Source organism: Lepidothrix coronata, unplaced genomic scaffold, assembly GCF_001604755.1.
Source record: "Lepidothrix coronata isolate B3197 unplaced genomic scaffold, Lepidothrix_coronata-1.0 Scaffold165, whole genome shotgun sequence".
In the NCBI taxonomy this organism is placed as follows: domain Eukaryota; kingdom Metazoa; phylum Chordata; class Aves; order Passeriformes; family Pipridae; genus Lepidothrix; species Lepidothrix coronata.
The window spans coordinates 1434989-1448669 of NW_016690345.1; the positions used below are offsets into that span (position 1 = coordinate 1434989).

At 45.5% G+C, this 13681-nt stretch overlaps 1 protein-coding gene across 17 annotated transcripts in view; it reads left to right on the top strand.

The window, feature by feature from the left end:
• Window positions 1-13681, top strand: part of CPS1 (carbamoyl-phosphate synthase 1) — a 326177-nt gene that overhangs the window by 31050 nt on the left and 281446 nt on the right. The window contains exon 3 of one of the 17 annotated variants that reach the window (XM_017829490.1): window positions 5455-5561. The exons of 15 other annotated variants lie outside the window; for them this stretch is intronic. The gene's annotated coding sequence lies outside the window, so the exon portion shown is untranslated. Of the gene's footprint in view, window positions 1-5454; window positions 5562-13681 lie in introns of those variants that run through there. One more of the 17 variants, XM_017829489.1, reaches the window with a different exon arrangement.

Genomic DNA, 13681 nt, shown 5'->3' on the forward strand with positions numbered 1-13681 from the left:
TCTCCCTGACGTGACCCTGAGTGTCTTTCAGCAGTTCTTATTATTCCTTTCCATCATGGTAAGGCTGTGTTTAAATTTGAAAATTGCTTCCTTTAATCTTTTTCTTTGATTTTTTTTTTTTTCTCCTAGGGATAAGTTGTGCCCTATTAGAATGGAGATCAGCTGGATTTTGTCTTCCCACATGAAAGGTTTCCTTTTGTAATGTATTTATTAATGGAAACTGGCCATCGGGCCAAGGAGGCATTTGTGGTCTGCTTTTGCTTTGTTTGCCTGCCCATCCTGTGTCCCTTGTCTATCTTTCCTCAGCCTCCTGATGGACCTCCCTGCTCCCCATGCTCCGCAGGAGACACAGCTTCCAGAATAAGATGGCCTTTCTGTTTTCAGTAGACTTTTTCTAGCACAGCAAAACAGCTTCTAACTCTTTCAAACCTGGTGGTTCCCTTGGGTGTGCAAGATCGAGATTTTCTGCAGAAAAATCCAGCTTGGATTTTTCTGCCTGTTCCTTCCTTCTCCAGCAATTCCTCTCCCATTTACTCTCCAGACTCCTCAAATTCTGTGCTAGTAAGTGTAAGGCTTTTGATGGGGCCCTTTTTTCTGTCTCATGAGCTATACTGTGGAGTGTTTCGTAATTAGAAATTAAAAGCCTGAAGGCCTGGACAGACACTTATGCATGCAAAGTCTGGCAGGACAGCCAAGGACTTCCATTTTAGTTTAATGTATTTTAAGGAAAGTAAACTTACAAAAAAAATGCACACCAAAAAAAGGGATGGAGAGTGGCTGAAGGTGTATTTTCATGTAAGAAAACCTATGCTCAGAGCTCTTCTTTGCTACAGCCCATGACCTTGAGCAAGAGACTTCTTGGAAGTTGAGTCATCCCTTTTGAATCAATAGATCTACACTGATGGATATAATTTGAAGCCTTGGCTCAGTTTCTGCTTTAGGGAACACAGACCAGGAGAGATTTAATTTCCTATTTCTCTGCCTGTAGGCCAAAACCTATGATGTATGAGCTCTGCTGGGTGCCTCCAAGGTGCTTTATGGAGGGATCCCTGCTCTGCTAGTCTGTTTTTGGGAAAGTGGTAACGTGGACTCTCCTGCACTGCTGCAGGTCAGCAGGAGCCTGTAGGGTGTCATTCCTGAGGGGCCTGATGGGGGTATGTCCAGTGATGCTGATGTTTTATATTGCACAAACCAAACTTCAGTGAAATCCAGTGAATGGATCCTGGAGGTGTAACTTGGGAAGAAATAGTCTAAACCAATTTTTATACATCACTACACCTGTGAGAATACTAATTGCAAGAAAGAACCAATGGTGGTCTAATAATTCCTATGAGATCCTGAGATTTCCACTGAAATAAGCCTGAAAGATGCCATGAAATGTATTTTTGAGATGAGGACAGGCTTTCTGAAATGAAGGATGAACTTTGTGCTGTCTCTGCATGATGTAGCCTGTCTAAGAATCTCCAGCAAAGGAGATTTTGTGAGTTGCTGACCCAAAATAATTGTATATTCATCAGATGAAAAGATAAAACAGGTATAGAGGAGGAGAAGGAGGTCAGTTTTCTGATCTTGAGACAGAACACCATGGATTTATCTGCCTGGTAAGTCTGGATGTGTCCCAAGGCATCTCTGGGAGCACATCACATCTGTCCATAGGGATCAAAGTTGTTCCTGGTGATGTAGAGATGGATCCCTGTGGCATGAAGCTGTGTTGGAAGGTTTAGGTTGGAACTATTAGGAAGTTTCTTCACCCAGAGGGTGGTCAGGCACTGGAACAGGCTCCCCAGGGAAGTGGTCACAGCACCAAGCCTAACAAAGTTCAAGAAGTGCTCAGACAACACTTTCATGCACGTAGTGGGATTCCTGGGGCTGTCCTGTGCAAGGCCATGAGCTGGACTCAGTGACTGACCCTTGTGGGTCCCTTCCTACTCAGGGTATTCTATGATTTTATGATCTTGCATGGGAGCTGCTATCTGCAGGTCCCTGGGGGTGCCATATCATCTTGCTCTGGGCTGCAGAGCTCATTCCAGGGGCTGCAGCAGGAAAGCTCCTCTTCCACTTTTAGCAGCCACTTCATGCAAGCAGGAATACTAGAGCAAACCCCAGGCTCTCCCTTGTGCTTTCTGAGACTTGCCAAGATCCACTTCTAAGGGAAAGCAGCAGCAGCTGGGGATGAGAATTCACTAGCATCTGCCTTGTTGGGTGCACAGCTCCTGGGCAGTGCATCGATGCTCTTCTTTGCAGGAGAATCCATATTTAGGGGAGGCACAATGAACAGCGATGTAGCTTCGGATTTCCCAAGGCCCCAGCAAATTCAGTAGTGAGAAAGGTGTTGGTTGGAAGCAATGCCATGTTAGCCCTGCTCCTCACTGCCACAGGGGGCAGCTTGCTTGGGGCTTGCCTGGTTTTTACCGGTTTAGTTGATGAGGACATGGTTCTGGCCAATGCAAAAATTCTATGCATTTAGGCTGGATTTAGTTGAATTAACATAAGAGAAGTGTGTTTTCCATCCAGAGCATTGGCATTGATTCATTCTGATGCTTCTAGTGGGAGGAAGTGGGAGTTCCTGTGCTGGGCTGCACACCCTGTGTGTTTGCTCTGAAGTTCTCTGCCTTTCTGGACCAGTTTTAAAAGGAGGGATCCATCTCAGGTTTCCTGTAGCCCAGGGAGCCAGGCCCCTCTCCAGGAGAAGGAAGTTGATGGTTCAAATCCATGCAGTGAAGTAGAAAACAAGATGTCCTGTATTTCAGGGGACCGTGCAAGCCCTGGAGCTGTTGGATTAAAGGGTGAGCGCTGCTGCTTCTGCTCTGTTTCACAAGGATCTCCCTTCGAGACTTTTGCCTTTTGCTGTCTAAAATGCCTGAAAATGCAATTAACTTCCCATTTGTTTTTTGAAATTGTCGGTGAGTTCATGGCAGGATGCCAGATCAAGCACCAGGGGTAATGTTGATCACTTGAAAGGCTCTGGTGGGAGTTTTGCTTTCGGGCAAGGTGTGAGAATAGAGACTGTTTACAAACACCTAAGTATAGTCAACATATTCCAATCTCATCTTGGAGCATTTGGGAGAAATGTGACCCATGCACACTTATCTGCTATCATTTCAGCTGTCCAGTGTGTTTTCTCTTTACTGTGATCAGCTCCTATCTGACACCTGCTGCTGTTAAATATTTGCTGTGTTCCTCTTCTGAAGATTGGGTGGCTGCAATGTCAGCAGGAAAAATGGCAAGTGTACATGTACCATTTGGCAAGCAGTGATCTCTGAGAAAGATTGTAGTGGTCTGAAACAACCACCTACTTGATTCAGCCCATGAGTGGGAAGTACTCCTGTTATCCGAAGTTACAAGAAGTACAAGGACATTCACAGAGAAGTGTTTTGAATGGAAATAAGGGAGGTTCAGTGAAATTTAAAACTGATACATGGAAATGATGGTTTTTTCCAACATCAGTTAAATTGTACACGTTGTTGCTGGAGGATTATTTGAGGCCAAAAACCTAATAAGATCCAGGAAGGAACTGAGACTTTAGGCAGTTATCAAGAATATATGAGTTACTATAATTCATAACAGATTTGGAAAGAATATGTAATACATTTTGCTGTGCTTCAGCAGTTCTTGAACTGGTAGAGACTGGGTGCATTTTGCCACACCAAGATGCTGCAGAGATCCTTGTGTTTTCTTAAACATGTAATTTTGGCCATAAAAGAGAGAGGAATTGCTGGTCCAGTTTGATTCTTGCACGTTTCACCTCAGGCTTTAAGTAAGAAGCCCAGGATCCACTGTCAGCAAACTTTCAAGATCTCAGCTTCAACTGTAATACTGTGTGCAACAGGGTGCCTAATTAATCTGCTAATGATTTGGCTTTTTCAGTACTCAACATGAAAGCAGTTTCAACAAAAAGCAAAGCCATTTGCTATCCAAGATGCAGCTGCAGGATGCCCTGATAAGCTGTAGAAACTCATGTAGAAGAGAGTCAAGCCCAATAAACAGCCAGGTCAACATGTTTTGGGGGTCTTGGTCTGAGGAGGGTGCCCTGTCCTGAGGAAGGTGGTTTGGGAGCAGGGCACAGCATGAGAGGAGGTGTCTGTGTAGGGTTGTTACCAGACAGGCAGGGATTTGCAGGTGATAGGAAATAGGGATGAACACTGGGGACAGCTTTATATAATGGCACAAAGGTTGGATTACATGCACAAATGAAGGGCTCTGTTGGCTCAGCAGAGGAGATGGGTGTGTTTTGGAGGGAGGATTTGCCTCTTGGCTCCTTCAAGTGCTGTATAAGGCGTTGCTAGCCTGAATGTAGCCAGGGGCACAAAGCAGTCACAGGACAGTGTAGGCTGAAGTCAAACCTTGCTGAAGGAGCAGGCAGAGGAATGAGTCTCTAAAGAAGGGGAAAGAAGGCACCAACTGGTGTGCCACATATAGCCTGTGGCTGACTTAGCACTTGTGCCACATTGCCCTCCTGCTCAAGGTTTTCTAATTTTGTCCCAGATGATGTCAGTGTCCCCCAGCAACTGGCAGTGGCACATACCAGACATTCCTCTACGTGCATCTCTGCCACCCCCCGCCTTGCCCCAGGAGGGCTGACTGCAGGGGGAGCAGCTTCCTCGAGGTGTGCCTGCTTCTCTGTCTTGCTGGATGACTTGGGGGCTGCCTTCAGCTCACATTCAGGCAGCTCGCCCTGCCCATGCCATCATTCCCTTAGGAAGAAAGTGTCACCCAAGTGCTCTTTGCAGTTTGCTTTCCGCCATACTGTAAAGCTTTCAGTCATTCTCTTGGCACCTCAGGTTCCTTGGCATGAGCACCCGTTTATAGATCACTGAGCAACCAGGCTCTGAAATGCAAGAGCTTGGCTAAATGTGACAAAAATATGCATAAGCAGGGCTGCAGTGGAGGCAGACTGTGTGTGTCGAATCCCACCCGACAGGACTCTGTACCAAGGAAAGCATTAGCTGGTGGGCCTGGAGGGGTACTATGGAGTTTTAAACATAACGTTAGGTACTGGATGAGATGTTAAACTCTGTGTGCTCTCTCACACTGAATAGGATGAAATCCCCCTTGGTGCTGCTCTGGGCAATTGGGATTCCTGTGTCTTCAGGGCTCTACAGCCTGTCTGTGAGCTGCAGATTCCCTGCCTTCCCCTTCCTCTCTTTTCCCTGGAGTGTGCAGCAGAGTTAAATTACTGCCCATTTAAAATGAATTGTGTCTTTCTTAGGTCTCATTTTAATCTACTAGGAGATGGAGTGACTTCAGGCTTGGAAAGGGCATTGAAGGAGAGTTCAGTATATGGCCTGGAGTCCCCACATACCTCTGTTGTCTGGAAGGTTTCATTGTGACTTATGAGGTCTTAACCTCTTCTCTTTCCCTTTTTTCTTTTTTTTTTTTTTTTTTTTTCTGATTTCTGTTAGGGATCATCCAGGCTTGAAATCTCTCAAAACTTAAATGTCCTATCTGTTTTAGGAAATCTGGTGCTGTGACAATCTACACCTCTTTTTCTCTTCAGCCATCAATAAGACTTCTCAATGAGTGGAGGTATGGATAACTTTCAAGACCCGGAGGCTGGAGATGTAACCATCACTGAGATCTTGTCCTTGTTCTCTGTCCTTGTCACTGAAATCCTGTCTCTGCCAAGCATGCAGTCTGCATTTGCTTAAATACTGCTTAATGCCCAGACATTCCAAAATGTGTTTGATACACCAAAAACCTTGTTTTCTAATTGCATGCATGAGTCCTGCTGTTGTGTTAGAATTTAAGTGGTATGTGGTTCAGTCATATGCAAACCTTGAGAGAGCCCAGCAAGAACGAAGCTGTAGGAACCAAAATTTTTTGGCTGTTTCTGTGCCTAGCAGTAAATACTTTGTATTTGTGGGACCTCTGTAGGTTTCAGATAATATTTGTGCATTTTGAATCATGTCCATGAGGATGATACTCTTTGGGGAGAGGGGATATAACTACATTATCATATAATTAATTGTATTATACATATTTCAGAAAAGTATTTTAAGAACGCAAGTAGCATTGTCAAGGCTTATTTAAGCCCTGATAGAGATCCACACAAATATCTAGAATATAATCTGCACTGTGGTTATCTGAGAGGACACAAATGAGCATAAAGCATTTGATGAGCTCCTCCTTTATCATGAATCACTGTGATAATGTTTCTGAGCATCCTGTGTACAAAGTGTCTGTATGCAGAGAGTTGTCATGGAAAGATGGAGCTAACATTTTGCATGGGAGGTTTGGAGGTTTGAGGCTACTGTGTCTGTTGGCAGTGTTCCTTGTGGCACTCCAGCTGTAGCATCCTTTCATAATTGACGCTGTGCCTTTGGTCCAGCCTCCCAGCTATCCCAGCTCAGTGCTGTCTGTGGACTTTCATTCTTCCATAGAGTTAACAGGTATTTCCTGGTGGCACTGTCCTTTTACCCCCACCAGGATTTTCATTCCCAGTGCCCAGCCCATGGTTGGAGAGGTGTCCTCCATGCAGCAGGCAAAGGAAGCTGCAGGCAGGGCCTGGCAAGGTTTCCTCCAGTCAACCAGGGGTAAAAAGCCTCTTTTCATAAATGTCACAAGATGATGATGTGGGTCCCTTAATGCTTTTAGTTGGAGAGGGGGGATTTAGCAACCAGTCATGCTGCAGTCCAAGGGGACAGAGCACACAGTGAGCTTCCAGCTGCTTCTTACAGGAGGTAGGAAGGTCTCACTGTAGCCAGCAATACACTGGATAAACCTGGCCAAGCTGTTTAAAACTGGCTGTGATGGTGCTTGACCTTCTGTGCTGTGCTTGTAACATTTCTGTGTTCCCTCTGTGTGAGAGAAAACAAACCTGGGTGAAGCACTGTGAAACCTTCCTGTTGAAGCTGCTCGTGGGTGCAAGCCTGTTTTTCGGGGAGCAGTGATGTTGACACAAGAAATGTCTCTCCTCCAGGGTCTGTCAAGTAGCTACGCTGGCTGGCTTTAAATAGACCTCTGCTGCTGCACCCCTTATTTAGCTGTAGGGAGGCAAGGGACATGGTGATGCTCAAGAATGTCACTTTGCTTCTTGTGTGACCTATGAGATCAGAGGTTGTTAACGGGAAAAACACAGTGACTCGCACAAAAGGTGCTGCTGGATCCAGGAACTGGAGATCCTGTGGGGTTGGGCAAGACATCAGAGCACAAGGGCTGAAGGACCCCCTGGAGGGGATTGTCCCTATCAACACCCTAAGAAAGCTTTTTGTGCCTGGTATTCGGCAGCCAGTGCAAGCTGCCTCTGCCTCCGCCTGCAGCACTTGCAACGTTTGAAGTAGCAATTTCATATAAGATGTAATGTAATCAGGTCTTTGGTCTTTTAAAGAGTGTGATACGAGCAAGGCTTCCATTTCAGCCCCTTCTGCCTGAATAGCCAGCCCTGAGAGCTTTTCTCCTGCTTGATAAACTTCTGTGAGAGTCAGCTGCTGTGCAATATGAGATGCTTCAGAGCTGCCAGTGTGAGGCTGATGACATACTTTAGAAGACTGTTACTCCTGAAGGTAGTTCAGAAATGCCTGTTACTTTTATTAAATATTTTTGTCCCAAACTCATCATCCCAAGCAACTCTGTTAAGCTGATAGAACTGGAACAATTGGCCATGGGCTGCTCTGGATGTGACTTGTAACCCTTTTTGCCTGGAAGGTTATTTCTACCTTTCTCCTTGAGAGCTATTGGATCATAGTAGTGGGGATAGCATGTACAACTGGAGCCTAAGTGCCAAAGCTGATTGGATGAATGTTTGTGGCAAAGACACTTTAAATGACAGTGGTAAGTACAGTGGAAGAAGTCTTCACTTCTGTAGTTCTGGAGGCCCTGAAATAGGTGGGAGATTGGATCCTGAAACACAAATGCCAAGCTCATGACTTCTTTAAATTAGTTGTGCTGCAGTGAACACAAGCCAGTGCTTCTCCTTCAGAATCTGTTGTGAAATCATTTAGTGTGTGTTCTGATTTGCACCTTTGTTTTTTAAAAACTTCTTATCGTTCCCTTTTGTTGCAATTATGGAGGCAGAGGTTTTATCTCCCCTTCTGAAAGGTGCAATTTCCACAAAGACTTGGTGTAGTGCTTTTATAATTTTAGCAGTAATTAAAGAGCTGTAATCAGCGCTGTCTGCTGTGGGTTTTAACACTTCATAGTAGCGTGCTGATAATCCTGGGTAGCACACTTTTTTCTCTATCTGAGGGTGGTGAATGCTGAAAAGCACCTTGCCCCCACTCCAAGCACATATAACTTATCAGATCTGCTTTCTTCACAGTAGAGTTCAAAATTGACATTTCGCAGTTCACAATTAACTTGACAAGTGTATCTCATCCCACAGTCCTGTCTTTTCAAAGGGAAGGAGAATGTGAAACCACAGCATGGTTGTGAGCCCTTGCTATTGCGGTCTGTCTGCTTGCTGGAAGGGGACAAGTGGTGTATTTGCTGCAGCTCAGGATTAGCCAGCTGAAGAAAACAGTCCAGTAGAAAGTGGCAGTGGCAGCTCCTGGGATAAGCTGACATCTGCCACGAGGAACGTGTTGTTGGCAGCTTCAGTGACTGAGGGTTGCTCTTCCCTCTGATGCAGACCTGCTTTCCCTGTCAGCCTTTGCTCAGTAATGAGGATGGTAATTGTTATTTATTGGCCAGGGATTTTAGTAGTCACAAGTGATTTTCAGAGACCTGTCTTGGTCTCTGAAAAAACAAACTACCCCATGGCCTCCTTTTGTGGATTTTTGAGCTGAACATCCTCCAAATCAAGGTATCTCAATTCACTTCATTTTGAAAATCCATTACTACAGGTGGTTTTCTGAAGAGCAACTCATAGCTAAGTTTGCTTCTAATGATGTCTCTGGGGCCACAAGAATGTCTAGTACACTGTATGTTGTGTGTTGCATGATTAGGATTTAAATTAAGGAGAAAATGATCCTAATGGGAAACAGTGGTATGTGGAGGATACAAGCAAAGACACAAATACAACCGGGCAGTCTGGTAAGTGGGTTCAAGGCATAGGGAGAGTGAGGAAAATATGTACAAACAGAATTTCAGTACCCAGCACATCAAAGTGGTATCACCTGCAAATGCCTGAATGCTGAATTGATAGGAACAAGGGTCTGGCACACCTTTCCATTCTTGAGCTCTGGGGGCAGGACAAGTCTGCACAGTGGCCACATCACAGGGCCTGAATCCCCATCTCAGAGTTGTCATGAGGCAAACAAAGTGCTCAACCCCTTTGGAAAACAAAGATATGGGGAATTTTATTACTTCTGGTTCACTTTAGGAAGATGACAGTTCAGTTTGGTTTCCAGCTCCCTGTTTCAGGGTCAGAGAAGACTCCTAGTGTGCCTTTTTTTTAAAATGTATTTGCTCCCACCATTTGTCTGTTCCTGAAGGACAGTGCTTTTCATCTTCCCATGGCCACTGCAAACTGCCAGTTGGACTTTTCTCTCCGTGTTGTCTTCCAGCCCTAAATTTGTGCCCATGCAAGGCTCCCAGCCCTGTGTCATATATAAAGGTTGTGTCCAGTGATTTAGCTGGAGCTAAAGAAAATGTGTCCATCAGCTATGGGGCTCTTGGGGTGCCTGTCCTGGTGATGGCCAAAAGATCCCTGCTGTTTTTAAGACCTCTCTGACAGTCTTGGACAGCCAGTGTGGTACACTTCATTATTACTTGGTTTCCACACAGGCAAATGACCTTTGCAGCAGTTAAGTAAAATTACATGGTCCTTTTAAGGAGCCTCTGACAGTTTCCTTGCTGGTGGGCTGTGCATTCCTTGGGGTTCATACAGTGTGGGCTTGCATGTGGGCAAAGGACAGGGTTGTGACCCACATCCCAACAAATAATGCTCCAGCTCATCGTAGTTCCCTGTGACCTGCCTTCACACAGCATACCTCCTGCAAGCTTCCAGGGCTGGGCGTTGTTGGCTGGGAGCAGTGGAGTTGTCTGCCCAGTTTGGGCCCTCTAGCTGAGCTGGCAGGCCCTGCCAGAGGCAGGGAGAGAGGTGAGTTTTCCGATGGCAAAAGGGCTGGCAGCTGTCTGTGAGATGTGTGATGCTGCCTTTTTCCTGATGGCTGCTAATCCGGCTGAGGTCATCTCATTGCCAGGGTAGTACTTCCGGCCTATGAAGCACAGGGAATAACCAGTGGCAGAGCATAATGATACAGGTTAATCAGAGGAGAAATGATTCAGGTGCTCCTTCCTGGGAAATGAAACACTTCTGTTAAGACTTCCCCCCCCACATACTCTCACAAGATTTGTCAGGCATAATGTTGGAGCCATAGAATTAATGTGGCATTGCTTTCAGTTCTGTATTTGTACATTTGGTGATTTAGGTACTGATTTCTTCTTCAGCAGCTTTGGAGCATTTTGAAAGTGCTGTACAAATGTTACTATTTGCAGTGTGGCATGTTCAAAAGAAGCATTTTCAGGTTTCAAGTTCTAACTGGGGTCCTTCTGTGATGTGCCACATCAAGAGATAATGAGAAACTCTACCTCAGAGATGCTGGAAAATGAGCAAAAGAAATTGAAGAAAATCAGAGCAGAGAGCAGCCAAATTACTTGTTGGAAGAGCCCCAGCTTGGCAGTTGCAAACAGAGGAAGGAGATTTGTCTGCTGAGTCCCAGTCCAAGGCAAGGCATGTCCACTGGAATGAGCTGTCTCATCATTCCAGCTCCAAGTTTCATTCCTCTTGATGAAATTATGATGTTTAGAGAATTATCCCAAGTGGATGGAAGCTTTTTCCCTGTTCCTAGTGGAGCTCTCAAAGCTGCCTTCAAAAGTGGTGTGGTTTTCTTTTTCCAAATGGTGCAATTAACTGCAGAATCTACCTCTCATTTTATCTAAGGAAGATCCAAGCTGCATCCAGATCATTAAAGAGTTTTGTTCAGGTATATCTAATGCATTTGCTAACTGAATAGTTTGGCTGCAAATTCCATACTCTGAGTAATATGGTTTGTTCTTGGCCTGGTTTCCTAAGAAGGTGAGGCTTAAGGATTTGCTTTACTTGTCCTTATTTTTGTATTCTCCCAGTGATGTTTTGGACTCTTTTGGATCATTCCAGCAAAATTAGAAAGAAGGATGGAAGTGTAGAAAGGTGATCACCTTCCTTATAGGTTTTGTGAAAATCACAACTGGGGAGAGTCCCAGATCAGGCCCTCTTGCAATAAAGCACCTATCATACTTAAATCTTCAAGAGAGAAAATCAAGGAAAGGATGCCAAACCATCTTTTTTTTTATTACACAGAAAGTCTCTTTCCCCCTTGCTGACTGACACCACCTGGCTCAGATCAGGGGTATGGGCAGTAAGTGCTAATATCATAGTCCCGGGTTTTACAAGACAGTAAATTCCACACTTGAATGCATAGACTGTTCAGCAGAAGGCTAAGTGGTTATTGGAGTAAATGATTGAGATTATTGCTGCTTAAAGCCGGGGAACTGGATCTATTGGCGTTGTGAAGACAACGAAAAGAGAGGGGGAAAGATAACGAAGGATGATTGTTCTGTTTTGAAAAGGGTCTGTGTGCTCCCAGAACCTGGACGTATTTGTACTCACTGGGGATCCATACATCAAATTGTCTTTTCCATGTGCTTGTAAAGCATGAGGTCAGCCCTGCTGGAATGGGATATTTCCCAGCTTTGGGTGGTATAAACACCTTGGAGTTTATCCCCTATGGTGATGAACCACCAGGGATTACCAAATGCTTCCACTGGCAACTTCCCACTTCTGCTCTGGAGCCCAGTTGTTTGCAGATGAATTTGTCAGGCTTGCAGGTACTAAGCACTGCAGTCTGATGGGGTGGGGAGCCTGATTCTGGGAACTGCTGCGCTCCATCTTGTTGTGGTTTTTACCTAACTGTGACCCACTGTAGCTGTCACCCAGGTGGGGTTTGTTCTCTTTCCCATGGTGATAAATGAGCTATAAATTCCCAACAAGGGTATCCCTGGATGTAGGATTTGCCCTTTCCAAAGCTTGTGTTTTATGACGATTCTCTCGAAGTCTTAAACTTTATCTTCTGAGGTGGATATCTCTCTTATTTTTTCAGCCACTTGTAAAAACCTGATTATTCCCTTCCTGTCTGCTACTGGGAGTGTCAGGATGGAGGTAGGCAGTGACAGAGCAAAGCGCTCCAAAGCCCTCCTGGGAACAGGGGAAACTCCTGCAACTAAAGGCTGCTTTGGGTCTCCCCAACAAGGAAGCTGTTTGGCACTGCTGTGGTCTCCCCTTCAGGAGTGAGGGGTTATCCTTAAGGAGGAGTATCTATAATAAAATTCTGCCAAATGCTGGAAATATGATCCACGACTCCACCTGATTAGGGCCAACAGCCGTTATGTGGAACATTTGCTCCTGCCTTGTATACAGCTGCATACTACAGTGTAAACTATTTGTGGGCAGGGCTCCAATGGGGTTTATGGCAGGCAAAATACTACCAGTGGATTTGATTACTGCCTGAGAACACAGTGCAAATGCTGCAGTAAATTGCAATGGCTACAAAATAACCTTTTTGCAAGGGTTGACTGGCAGGTGTCCTCCTAGTGAGAAATTCCCCAGCCATGAGGAGATTGAGTTAAATGGCTCCCCACAGTTCTGCTCTTTTCTTCCCTTCTCAAGGCTTTCAAGTTGTTTTTAGCACCACCTCTGTGCCTTCTCCATGGCTGGCTGTCTTCCTTGCTGCAGAGGAAGCAAAGCAGTGTACTGTCATGCCCAGGCTTCGAGGGTGGTCAGTCATTAAGATCTATTGTCCATTTTGGCCAAATTTGCCATCTTTCACCCTATGGGGAAAGCGGAGTGGGATGCAGGCCATCTAAGGGTGGCTGCAAGCTGTCCTGTCCAGAACAGAGGGCAGCATATGGCTTTTGTGCCTCTGAATTTGAGTGATACATGAAAAACAACCTAATTTTCTCCTCTCCTTTCTGGTGGCAACTTTTATCATTTAGATTATCCAAATATTGGTGATGGGGTTGTTCTGAGGTGATCCTAGGCTGTACTCAAAAGCTTCCTCCCCATGAGGGGCAGGGAGGGCACAGGTTTCCTTGTGATAAACTGGTTTTTCCTTCCTCCCACATTGTGTTTTGCCTTCCCCTTGCTGTGCTGCTGTAAACTGGATTTGTGAAATGATTCAGAGTAAAAGCCACCACCCTTCTTCCCTCAAAGCAGCAGCATGGAGACAGAAACAAGCACGTGACTGAGGTGGGGAGAGAGGTAAAAGAGAAGTGTCTTCAGGCAGCTCTGCAGGAGGAAACAGCAGAGACCACCATGCTGAAGATGAAAGCTGGCTGGGGGAACACTTGGGAATACAAAGCTTTATGAGCAAGGCAATGGCAGGCTCTGTCTCGAATCAGCAGCTGTATTGAGAACTGCTTTGTTCTGCTTTTCCCCAACAGCTTTTGAGGGGAGTGAGTTTGTCTCTGAAACAGAAAAAAATGTGGCAGGATGCAAAGATGTGCTGGTCTTTTCTGAGTCTCAGAGCAGCCATGCATTGCAACCACCTAGGCAGGCAGAGCCCTTCACATTCATCTTCTGCTTTCAAAGGTCAGTTGTGCCAATGGGGTGGTACCAGGGTGGTGGCAGTGCTCATCCTCAGTTACCAGATGCCACGTTTGCAGTAGTCCCCTCATCTTCTCTGTGGTCTCGCAGAGCATCACCGACATCAAGCAATGTCACTTCTGTGGTAGCAGCATCCCTTCCTCAGGCCATGCATTTCAG